This window comes from Herpailurus yagouaroundi, unplaced genomic scaffold, assembly GCF_014898765.1.
Source record: "Herpailurus yagouaroundi ecotype Mexico unplaced genomic scaffold, PumYag 187, whole genome shotgun sequence".
In the NCBI taxonomy this organism is placed as follows: domain Eukaryota; kingdom Metazoa; phylum Chordata; class Mammalia; order Carnivora; family Felidae; genus Herpailurus; species Herpailurus yagouaroundi.
The window spans coordinates 17,331,351-17,341,748 of record NW_024412418.1 but is presented as its reverse complement, the minus strand read 5'-3'; the positions used below and the strand labels follow the sequence as shown (position 1 = coordinate 17,341,748).

At 48.7% G+C, this 10,398-nt stretch overlaps 1 long non-coding RNA gene across 1 annotated transcript; it reads right to left on the bottom strand.

Annotated features, from left to right (window-relative positions):
* Positions 1-499: 499 nt before the first annotated feature.
* LOC121043556 (uncharacterized) lies at positions 500-1,915 on the bottom strand. Its single transcript, XR_005796904.1, has 2 exons — positions 1,814-1,915; positions 500-787 (listed from the first exon to the last, which is right to left on the bottom strand). It is a non-coding gene; the product is annotated as an uncharacterized LOC121043556 (long non-coding RNA).
* Between the last annotated feature and the right edge of the window lie 8,483 nt (positions 1,916-10,398).

Below are 10,398 nucleotides of genomic sequence, written 5' to 3'. Positions count from 1 at the left end.
CACCCCAACCTATCAGTAGCTTTTTATTTTTATTTTTTAAAATTAAAATCCAAGTTAGTTAACATATAGTGTAATAATGATTTCAGGAATAGAATTTAGTGATTCATCACTTACATAGAACACCCAGTGCTCATCCCCACAAGGGCCTCCTTAATGCCCGTCACCCATTTACCCCGTCCCCCCACACAACACCCCTCCAGCAACCCTCAAGTTGTGCTCTATATTTAAGAGTCTCTTATGGTTTGTCTCCTTCTCTGTTTTGATCTTCTTTTTGCTTCCCTTCCCCTATGTTCATCTGTTTTGTTTCTTAAATTCCAATCATGAGTGAAATCGTATGATATTTGTCTTTCTTTGAATGACTTATTTCGCTTAGCATAACACACTCTAGTTCCATCCACGTAGTTGCAAATGGCAAGATTTCATTGTTTTTGATCGCCGAGTAATATTCCATTGTATATCTATACCACATCTTCTTTATCCATTCATCAGTTGATGTCCATTTGGGCTCTTTCCATAATTTGGCTATCGCTGATAGTATCATTAGCTTTTAAATTAAAAAAAAAAAAACGAGCTGATGTAGATAATGGGCATAGCACAGGGTCTGAGCTCAATCACTGATGTCATGTCCTCAGGAATCTAGATTTCTGGATGTTGCTGCTGCCTGCTGAGGGATGGTCTAGTCACTAGCTGCTGAGCACATAGCAAAAGCTGCAGGTGAGAAGCAGAAGATCTGTTACCCATTTTCTCTGTGACCTTGGCCAAGTCACTACATCTGAAGACCCAAGGCCTGAAAATGAAAGAAAATGGACTCTAAGATCCTAATCAGCACTTTATTATTTTCAGGAGGGCTCGTATGGGTCACTGGAAGGAAGGTAAAAGCTCCAAATTACTGGTGTGCTCTTCAGGACTCCCTTTTCTCTCCTGGAATCTTCCAACCACAGCACCCCCAGCCCAAGTTTTCCCGGATGCTCCTGGTGGAGGGAGAGCACTTGCTCATGGCAGGGTTCCACCTGCTGAACAATGGTGTATGAGCCACTCTGGAGGTCACCTGTCCCGGCTTTCTCTCTTTACAGATGAGGAAACCAAGGTCCAAAGATGTGAAGGGCTCCACCCACCATCACACAGCCGTGGGTCCCGGAGCCGGGACTGGAACCTGCTTTCTCAGACTCTGTCTGCCACACCCACTGCTTCTTCTCTTCTACCCGGTAAGCAGTCAAGCGCAAGGTAGGAGTGACGCTTGGACTCCTAACATGAGGAGCGTCGCCTGGAACCGACTGACCTGAGCAAACGTAGTTGCTCCTTTGAGGCCAAAACACAAAAGTTGGGAGACCTGTCTTGCTTCCTGTTCCAGCCCAAGCTGGCTGTGTGTTTTGAGTAAACTACCTAAATGCTCTGTGCCTTTTCTCCACCTCAGCCCCAGCTACCCCGAAAGCTGGACTGCGGCCCTAATCCCTTACCGTAAACCATTACACGAAAAGCCCCAAGGGGAGAAAGCCTTGTTTTAAATGCGAAGCCACTCAGAGGGATTGCTCAGCCCCCGACTTCTACTGAGGGACTCTGTTTGAAGCTTTCTGCCCAGTTCCCAGTTTTGTGCTCGGCTTTGGAGTTTTCTCTTGCAGGGAGTGAACAAAGCCCATTTAGAAACCCAAACCTACCCACCAGCCATTCCCTGGGGTCTAGGCCCAGCTCCTGGATCTATCTGGGCGGCCGAGAGAGGAAAGTGCCTGCCGCCAGATTCAATGGGCCCATTATGCTCGGCTAATTCCACAGCAGAACACTGTGTCTTTGAGGGCCTGGCAGTAACTCGTCCTACCTGTTCAGAGTCAGTACGTCCTGTTTGCTGGAGGGATGAGGGAAAGCAGCACACATCACATCTCAGCGTCGTAAATGCCATTTCGAGTTAATTATTACCACGTACAGTAGTACTGTAGTCAAACTCTGCGCACACCAAGTGTCCTTCCCAGGCAGGCTGGCGGGCAGCGCATAAGGGGGTCATTGTGTGCGCTGGGCGCGGGAGGGAGGGGCGCCTGGGGAAGCCAAGTGTGGTCTCATAGCTCACACCCTCGGGAGGGGGGAGGCTGGGACACTGGGCGCATGTTTTCTCATTTTATAAGGCTGTCTGTTGACCTTCACTGTTGACATGGGGGTACTGGTACTGAAGGTGAAATCCATGCCGTTGGACAAAATACCCTGTCGCTGTAACCTGACGTTACAGAACAGCGGCCGGATCCCACCCAGGAAGCGTTCCCATCGCTGGCCGGAACCGGTTCTTTTGCAGCCAGAGCCATCCTCCTCCTGTTGAAGAGTCACGTGGGCCCGTTTTGCAGGCTGACAGTCGGAGGGGGGTGTTTCTAAACACCTGAAAGGCTCAAGTTGATGGCTATCAAGCCCCAACCAGTCTCTTCCGTCTGCCAGAGACGAGGCAAGAATGTTCCCCTCCTGAGGTCTCGGTTTACAGCCTTGTCACGTTGATAATTAGGCAAGGCTTGCCACCTGCACTCCTATTTGGAGGTTCCTCCCAAGACAGTCCTGACATCGCCCCTAATCAGCCCAGCTGTGACTCCACCTGTTTCCACTGGCACCTTCAGACAGAGGGGATTGCTCTAGGGCTAGAAGGCTGTGTCCTTGGCCAACCTTGTGGGTCAGCAAAACCAGTTGGATAATTTGGCCACACCTAGAAGATCCTCCTCTCGGGGAGGGGGGGGGGATAAAATCCCCCAATGCCTGAAATCCCGTCTTTAGTGCACACTTTGTTGCAATTCTCGTTTTCAGTCCAAATAACTCTGGGGTGGGGGTAGGGATGTACATTCTTATCAGACTGAGAAAGGTAGCGTGAAAGTCTTGGGTGTTAGAGGCGGGGGTGCTGCACCAAAAATGGGGGAAGGGAGTCCAAGAAGTGGGAGCGGGCTGGATGCTACCGAGGAGTTATGGCACCAAAGGGCACAATGAGAGTGTTTCCCGAGGGGCCAGAGCTACACGTTCTTGTTTCCTCTTCCCCCTTAAAACACATATTAAACAAAACAAAACAAAACCATAGACTTCCGTGCATATGAATTCATAACGACTGCAGTGGACGCTGTTGTGTGCCCACCCAGCAAAAACGACATTCCCCTTTCCTTTGGGGACCCTTCCTTCCATCTGTCAAGTTCACGTGGCTCGGGGGAAGCTGACATCACCCCCATGCTGTAAGCATCATTCAGGCCCGGTCGGCCACATCACTGCACCCCGAGGTCCCACCGGCTACAGTCACTGTTACACGGACAGGCAGGCGTGTGGCCTGTGCTAAGCCAACAGACCTCCAGTGTGGGGCTTTTCCTGAACCTGTTGGAGAAGGGGAGTGGTGTTTCTGCTGTTGGCGCTGAGCGGACAGAATGGAAGCCTAGACCAGCTCGCGGTCTTACGATGGCACGCGAGCCCCTGCCCGCGAGTGAAAGCAATTCGGAGGAGCACAGAACTAAAACTCTCAGACGGCCCCCCTGCTTTTGCTAGCTCTGACTCCACCTGCAGCCGTGCAGCCGCACAACCCCAGACTCTCTAGTTGCGTGAGCCAAGAAATGTCTGCCTCTCTCCGAAGCCAGCTTGAGTTTCTGACGCAACAGAGCAAGTTCTAAGTATAACGCAGACGTCATCGTATCGTCTCCAGGGCTGCCAGCCCCCGGCTGTTGGCAACATTCTTCTCGGATTCTGCCACATTCTAGTGAGCTTGGCTCTCACCTGGGCCGTGGTGTACCCATCAGTTAATTGTGGGGAATCATGGGACAGAGAGAAAGAAGGGAAAGAGAATTACTGATATGGAAGAACTTGGCTTTCCTTGGAAGAAACACGCTGTAGAAATCCCAAGCGTGACGTTGACAAAGCTGGACTTCACATTTTGTCCTTGAGCGGACCCTGGAGCTTTGCTACTCAAAGCGAGGTCCCTGGACCAGCAGTGCACGTCGCCTGGCCCCCGAGCGAGGGAAGAACCTCAGCCGTATCCCAGACCTACAGATCAGAACACGCGTTTGCACAAAGCCCTCAAGTGACTGGTGACCACGCGAAAGGCTGGCAAGACTGCTCGAGAGACTGCAGAAGAGCAGGACCCTGGGAACGCTTGTGGCCATTCTATATGCTGGGATCCCAGGCCGAGTCTCAGCTCCCTTGCTTTCAGAAAGTTTGAAAAACACATATCACTTCAATCTCCACGTTTCACGGAAGGGGGATAAACTAAGGCTGAGGGACGAAATGACTTGTCCAGGATCAGAATCAGCTGCTCTGTCAGGATGAAAAGCAAGGGTTCTGAAAACCTTTATGACCTTGGTTTAGGCAAAGGTTTCTTAGATATGACACCAAAAGCATGATCCATCAAAAAAAAAAAAATATTGGACTAGCTCAAAATTAAAAACTTCTACCCTTCAAAAGATACTGTTAAGAAAATAGAAAGACAAGCCATAGTCTGTTAGACAATATTTGCAAAACACCTTATTTGATAAAGGAGTTTTACCCTTTCAAACTCACTGATAAGAAACAACCCAATTGAAAATGACAAAAATAGGGACACCTGGATGGCTCAGTCGGGTGAGCGTCCGACTTCGTCTCAGGTCATGATCTCACAGTTTGTGAGTTCGAGGCCCGTGTCCGGCTCTGTGCTGACACCTTAGAGCCTAGAGACCGCTTCAGATTCTGTGTCTCCCTCTCTCACTCCCCCTCCCCGGCTCGTACTCTGTCTCTCTCTCTCTCAAAAATAAATAAACACTAAAAAAATATTTAAAAAAAATTTAAACATACATTGATCATCTGACCAAGAAATTCCACCCCTAGGCATTCATCCAGGAGAAACGAAAACTCAATGTTCACATGCAAAAATAAAAGTGCAAACGTGACCATTTATGGAGGCTTTAGTCGCAATAACTGAAACGTGGAAATAACCTAAATATCTTTCCACTGGTGCATGGGTAAATAAACTGTGGTACGTCCACAAAACGGAATATTCCTCAGCAATGAAAAGGAATGAAGAAAGAAAATAGAACACGGGTGAGTCCCAACAGCATTGTGCCGAATGAAGAAATCTAGACTCAAAAGGCTATGTACTACATGATTCCCCGTCTTGCGGGTCTGGAGGCCTGAAGTCTGCCATCGGAGTGTTGTCAGAGTTGTTCCTTCTATGGGCTGGGAGAGAAAGACCTATTCCAGGCCTCTCCCTCTTTGGCTTGTGGATGGCTATCTCCATTGTTTACATGGCATTCTCGGGGGTGGGGGAGCGGGAGGGGGGTTGTCTCTAAATTTCTCCTTTTTGTAAGGACACCAGTCATATTGGATTAGGGCCCATTCTAACGACCTCTTTTGAACCTGATGACCTCTGTAAAGACCCAGTTTCCAAATAAGGTCACAGTCTGACGTGCCGGGGGTTGGGAGCACATCATATGAATGTTACAGGGACACAATTCAACCCGTGACAGGGGCCCCAGGGAACTCCTGGGGGGCTATGGCACTGTTACGTGTTTTAATTGGGGAGGTGGTCCCCTGTCCTCATGCGTCAGTCAAAGCTCATAAAACTGCACCCTAAAAAGGGTACATTTTGTTGCATGTAACATAACTTCATTTTTAAACGAGAAACAATAAAACAGACCTCCCCTATTTTTCTTCAAGAGATTATTGCCCTTCCCAACCTACCCCACTGTCCTGACTACATCGTGTGTTCCAGGCATCTGAAGGGTAAAGGATTATTTTTGCAGAACGCCAGCCAGGTTACGGTTTTACAGAAAAGGCTGTTTCTCTGCTCCTTGTATTTATCTATATGCAACGTTCCAGCACAGCGTAAAGATTCCATCACATTGAATGGCCCATTTAGTGAATTGCCTTTCTGGAGTCAGATGAAGTCATGCCCAGTGACGGTTGGCTGGGAGAATCTGGTTTGGGACCTGCCAAGGTTAGCTGGAGCCAGGCTCCACAGCCTGCGGGTAGCAGCCGCACACTTTGCCCACAAACCTCTGGAGCCTGGGGCCCCACCTGAGGCCACTCAGAGGACACCTGCAGGAGAGGGCGACAGGAGGTCGGACAGCCTGTCAGCTACACTTGGAGACACGGGAAAAAACTGGGCAGGTGGCCTCATCTTCCCAGGCCGGCCCTGGGTGAGTTGTCTTGCGCCATACGATTCATTGGGGGGGGGGGGGGGGTAGGGGGAGGGGGCAGGGATGTGTAGGTGAGAGACACATAGACGTGGCTTTGCGGAGGAGGACACATGTTCAAAGGGGTGAGAGCTAACAAACCTCAGAGCCCTTCTTCCCACTCACATCTCCCGGCGACTTCTCCTGTCCCTGTGCATTATCTATCTTATTCTGCCACCATCAGACTTATATAGCCTGTGTGTGTGTGTGTGTGTGTGTGTGTGTGTGTGTAAAACCTAAGTCACGGGGTACAGGGATGCCTGGAGAAGAGAAGCGATATTTCTGGAAGGATCCAGAGTGTGGTACAACCGACGCCGATTCCCCGGCCCCCAGCTTTCAGGAAAGGTGTTCTCTTTGTAGACGGCTCCTTCTGAACACACCGACTTTGTCAGTCTGCGCAGGGGCGGTGTGACTGGGCCCCGGGGAACTGAGGCCAACTGGGGCCCACAGGGAGCCAACTGGAAAGAAAGTTGCTCAGAGCCAGTCTTCTCGAGGCGCTCAACCAGCACACCCCCCAGACGTGGCTGAGCGGGGTAAGGGAACATGGAGCTTCATGACAGCGCTCAGGGTGGGACCGCTGTGGGCACGCTGGCGGGCTGCCGGGCCAGGCCTCCGAGGACTTTGACAACATGGCTTGTTCTTTCCGGTTATCCGTCAGAAATGAGCTCACTGTTTTGGTAACCTTCTCAGCCTTCACATTTTTGTGGATGCTCTGTCTAGCTTCTATTCGGTCTGGCCCTGCTCTTTTGTCCCTTCATGTTTTGCTCCCGGGTGCTTGACATTTTTAATCTCCTAAACTTTATGTCCTCCGAATTTTATTTCCTAGACGGAAACCAAAAACCCTTCCATTTCCCTGGGCTTGCTTTTCTCGTCTATAAAACGGTGGTAGAAGAAGGGTGTTTCTTTCAGTTCTGTGTCTACAGAGCAAGAGATTTGGACTCAGAGGGTCTGAGTTTTCGAGTTGTTTCCCCCCACACCTTTAGAGCCTACTGAGGACTATTGCCACACTCTCTTCCTGAGTCTTCACGATAATGCTTTGGGGTACAATCATTACCCCCACGTTACACACAAGGGAGCTGGGACACAGAATTTAACAGACTGCCCCTTTACACATAGCCTGTTGGAAGTGGCAGGCAGGATTTGAACACCAGGTTCATACCCCCTTTCTCCCCCTCGGCTTTATTGAGGTATAATTGACGTATAACATTGTGTAAGTCGAAGGTGTCCAGTGTGATGGGTTTGATATGTCTTGTGAAATGATCATCACAATAAGGTTATCAAGCACCCATCACCCACATAGTTATATTTGTGTGCGGGGGGATGAAATTTTTTTTTAAAATCTACTCACTTAGCAGCTTTAAAATGTCCAGTGCAGTATTGTTGACTATAGTCTCCACTCCATACGTGGAAGAGATATCCTCACCCCCCCCATGTTCATCGCAGTATTATTCGCAACAGCCTAAGTGTCCATTGGCGAAGGGGAATGGGTAAAGGAAATGCGATATAATGGAGTATTGGAACATAATGGAATATGACTCAACCGTACAAAAGAAGGAAAGCCTGTCACTTGGGACAACATGATTGCAACTTGAGGGCATTATGCTAAGTGAAATAAGTCAGACAGCGAAAGACAGTATTACACTGTATGATCTTGCAGGTGGGGTCTAAAAAAACTGAACTCATAGAAACAGAACAGATCGATGGTTGTCAGACGCGGGGGTGAGGGTGGGGGAATGGTGGTCAAAGGCCAAAGGTAAAATTCCAGGGTTCATACTCTTAACCACTCCGTTCCACGATTTCAAGGCCAGTTATCCATCTTTTTTTGCTGTGTGGTCACTGATGCATCGTTTGGACTCTCTGAGCTTCGCTTTTCTCGTTCGGCAAATGGAGACATTGGGATTTACGTGATTCCTGTCAGAAAAGTGAGCCGCTATGTGTGAAAGCCCTTTAGTGGTTAAAGCACCTACCGTGTTCACCTTCCACGAGAGCTCTCTTTCGTGTTCACCTGTTGTCTTCTCTTGTCTCCACGTTGGCGGCCATCTGGGTGACGATCATGCTACCTTTCCCTGAGCGTTGTAGATGACAAGAGCTAAACATTTGGCGTGCTAATTACGCACCGGCACTCGGCATGCTTTGCTTTCTCTGCCTTCTATTTAACCTCTCAACAAACCTGGGAGGCAGGTGCCACAATTCTCTTCATTCCACAGATGAAGCTCAGGCACAGAGGGGTTGAGTAACTTGCCTCAAGTCACACAGCGAGTGACTGGTGGAGCCAGCATTCCAAATGACCCATTCTATTACCCAACTACACCGTAGCACCAAGACAGGCACTCGGGTGAGGGCAGGAGGGAGATTGTGCGGCTGGAATCGAAGCTCTGCCCACAAGCAAAGGCAAGAATTGAAGTCACGGAAACGTTCTCACTTATTTTAATTTTTACGAATCGACCCTGTCACCTTCTTCTGTTCATCCGTGCTGTTGGTCAATAAATGGACTTCCCTAAATGTCCAGATACAAGACATGTGACTCTTACGTGAAATTCTGGATGTGCACATCCAGGTATGTAAAAATAGAGGAAAGAAAACAAGGTAGGTGATTGCTCATAGCCTTTGGTCTATTTCTGAGTCAAAAACAAGATTGAAAATACTGCTGCTACTGTATTTAGATGTCAGCTGTTCACTTTCAAATCTCTGCTTAGCACTTTGCATTGCCCTGGATGTTGTTCTGGGTGGCTGAGTTTTTCCTAGCCTTTCTTTCTATTCACCGCCGAGGATCTGAGTTACCTACGTTCTGGGAAGGGAGAAGGCAGAGCCAGGGGTATGGGCTAAGATGAGCCGAGTGGGGGCCTCCACTGGGCTTCCGGACCCGTGATGCCAGGGAGGACAGGGTGCGGGGAGGGAGGTCACAGAGCTGAGCAGAAGGAGTGAAGGCCTATTTCAGACAGCACCCCCACCCCACCCGCCAAGACGTACGATGGGTAAGTCCAGCATCGATGCCTGGCCAGTCTGCCCTTGGAGATGCCTCTCTACCCCCATCACCTTCTGACCTCCCAACGCTCCTTCCCTGACTGTCCCCGGGAGGCCTTCCTCCCTGTCAACTAACTTCTGCCAAGATGTTTGTCTGTGGATTGGCTTGCGTGGACTAGCTACCTGAGCGTATTTGAATTTTAATAGAAGAGTTTCGGAGATCCAGGAGAATTAATCATCGAATGACAGTCACGCAGAGGGGAAGGGCGAGCCATCACCTAAGCCGGATGATACAGGTTCACAAGGCTGGGGCAGACAGGTACATGCCGATGTACGAAGCAGACACGTGACACCTGTGGCCGCATGGGCAGCCAGGCTGTATCTAAAGACATTCACATTTTGAAAACTTTGAAGTTTTGAAAGCTGTGGAAACACTCTTCAGGCAAAAAAGCAGAAACACAAGCAAAGTGAAATAAGCAAATATGAACCGCTACGTCTGAAATGCACTGTGGTATCCTGGCTTGGATCCTGGAACAGAAAAAAGGACATTTGTGGGAAAACCAGTGAAATGCAAATAAAGTCTGAAGTTTAGCTTGTAGTAATGCACAATGCTAATTTCATAGTTTCGGCAAATGTACAGTGATTGCCTAAGATGTTAATATTAGAGGGGGTTGGGCCAAGGGGATATGGGAACGCTCTTTCCCGTCTTTGCAACCTTTTTTGTAAATTAAAATTATTTTCCAAAATGATGTTTGTTTTTTAAAAAACAGCCACATCATAGGTGAGATCTATGATTACAGTAGCTATCACTTATTCAGATATGAGGCTTACTGTGTCTAAGAGCTTTGTGTATACTAATCCATTGAATCCTTGTGACCATTCTATCAGAATGTTCCTTGTGACAATAAAATTGTTGTCCTCCTGAAGTGCCTGGGTTGCTCAGTTGGTGAAGCATCTGACTCTTGATTTTGGCCCAGGTCATGATCTCACAGTTCATGAGATCGAGCCCCAAGTCAGAGGCTCTGTGCATGGAGCCTGCTTGAGATTCTCTCTCTCTCTCTTTCTCTCTTACTCTGTCCCTTCCCTGCTTTCTCATGCTCTCTCAAAATAAATACATAAGCAAACATTTTTTAAAGAAAAATTGTTGTCCTCCTTTTATCGATGAGGAAACTAAGGCCCAGGCTTCTAGAGCCAGGCTTCTAATCTATTGCAGAGTATTTTTTTCTAGCCAGCCCACCCGTGGGATGTAAAATACATCTGTTGAGATTAGAGGCCTACTAGTATCAACTTA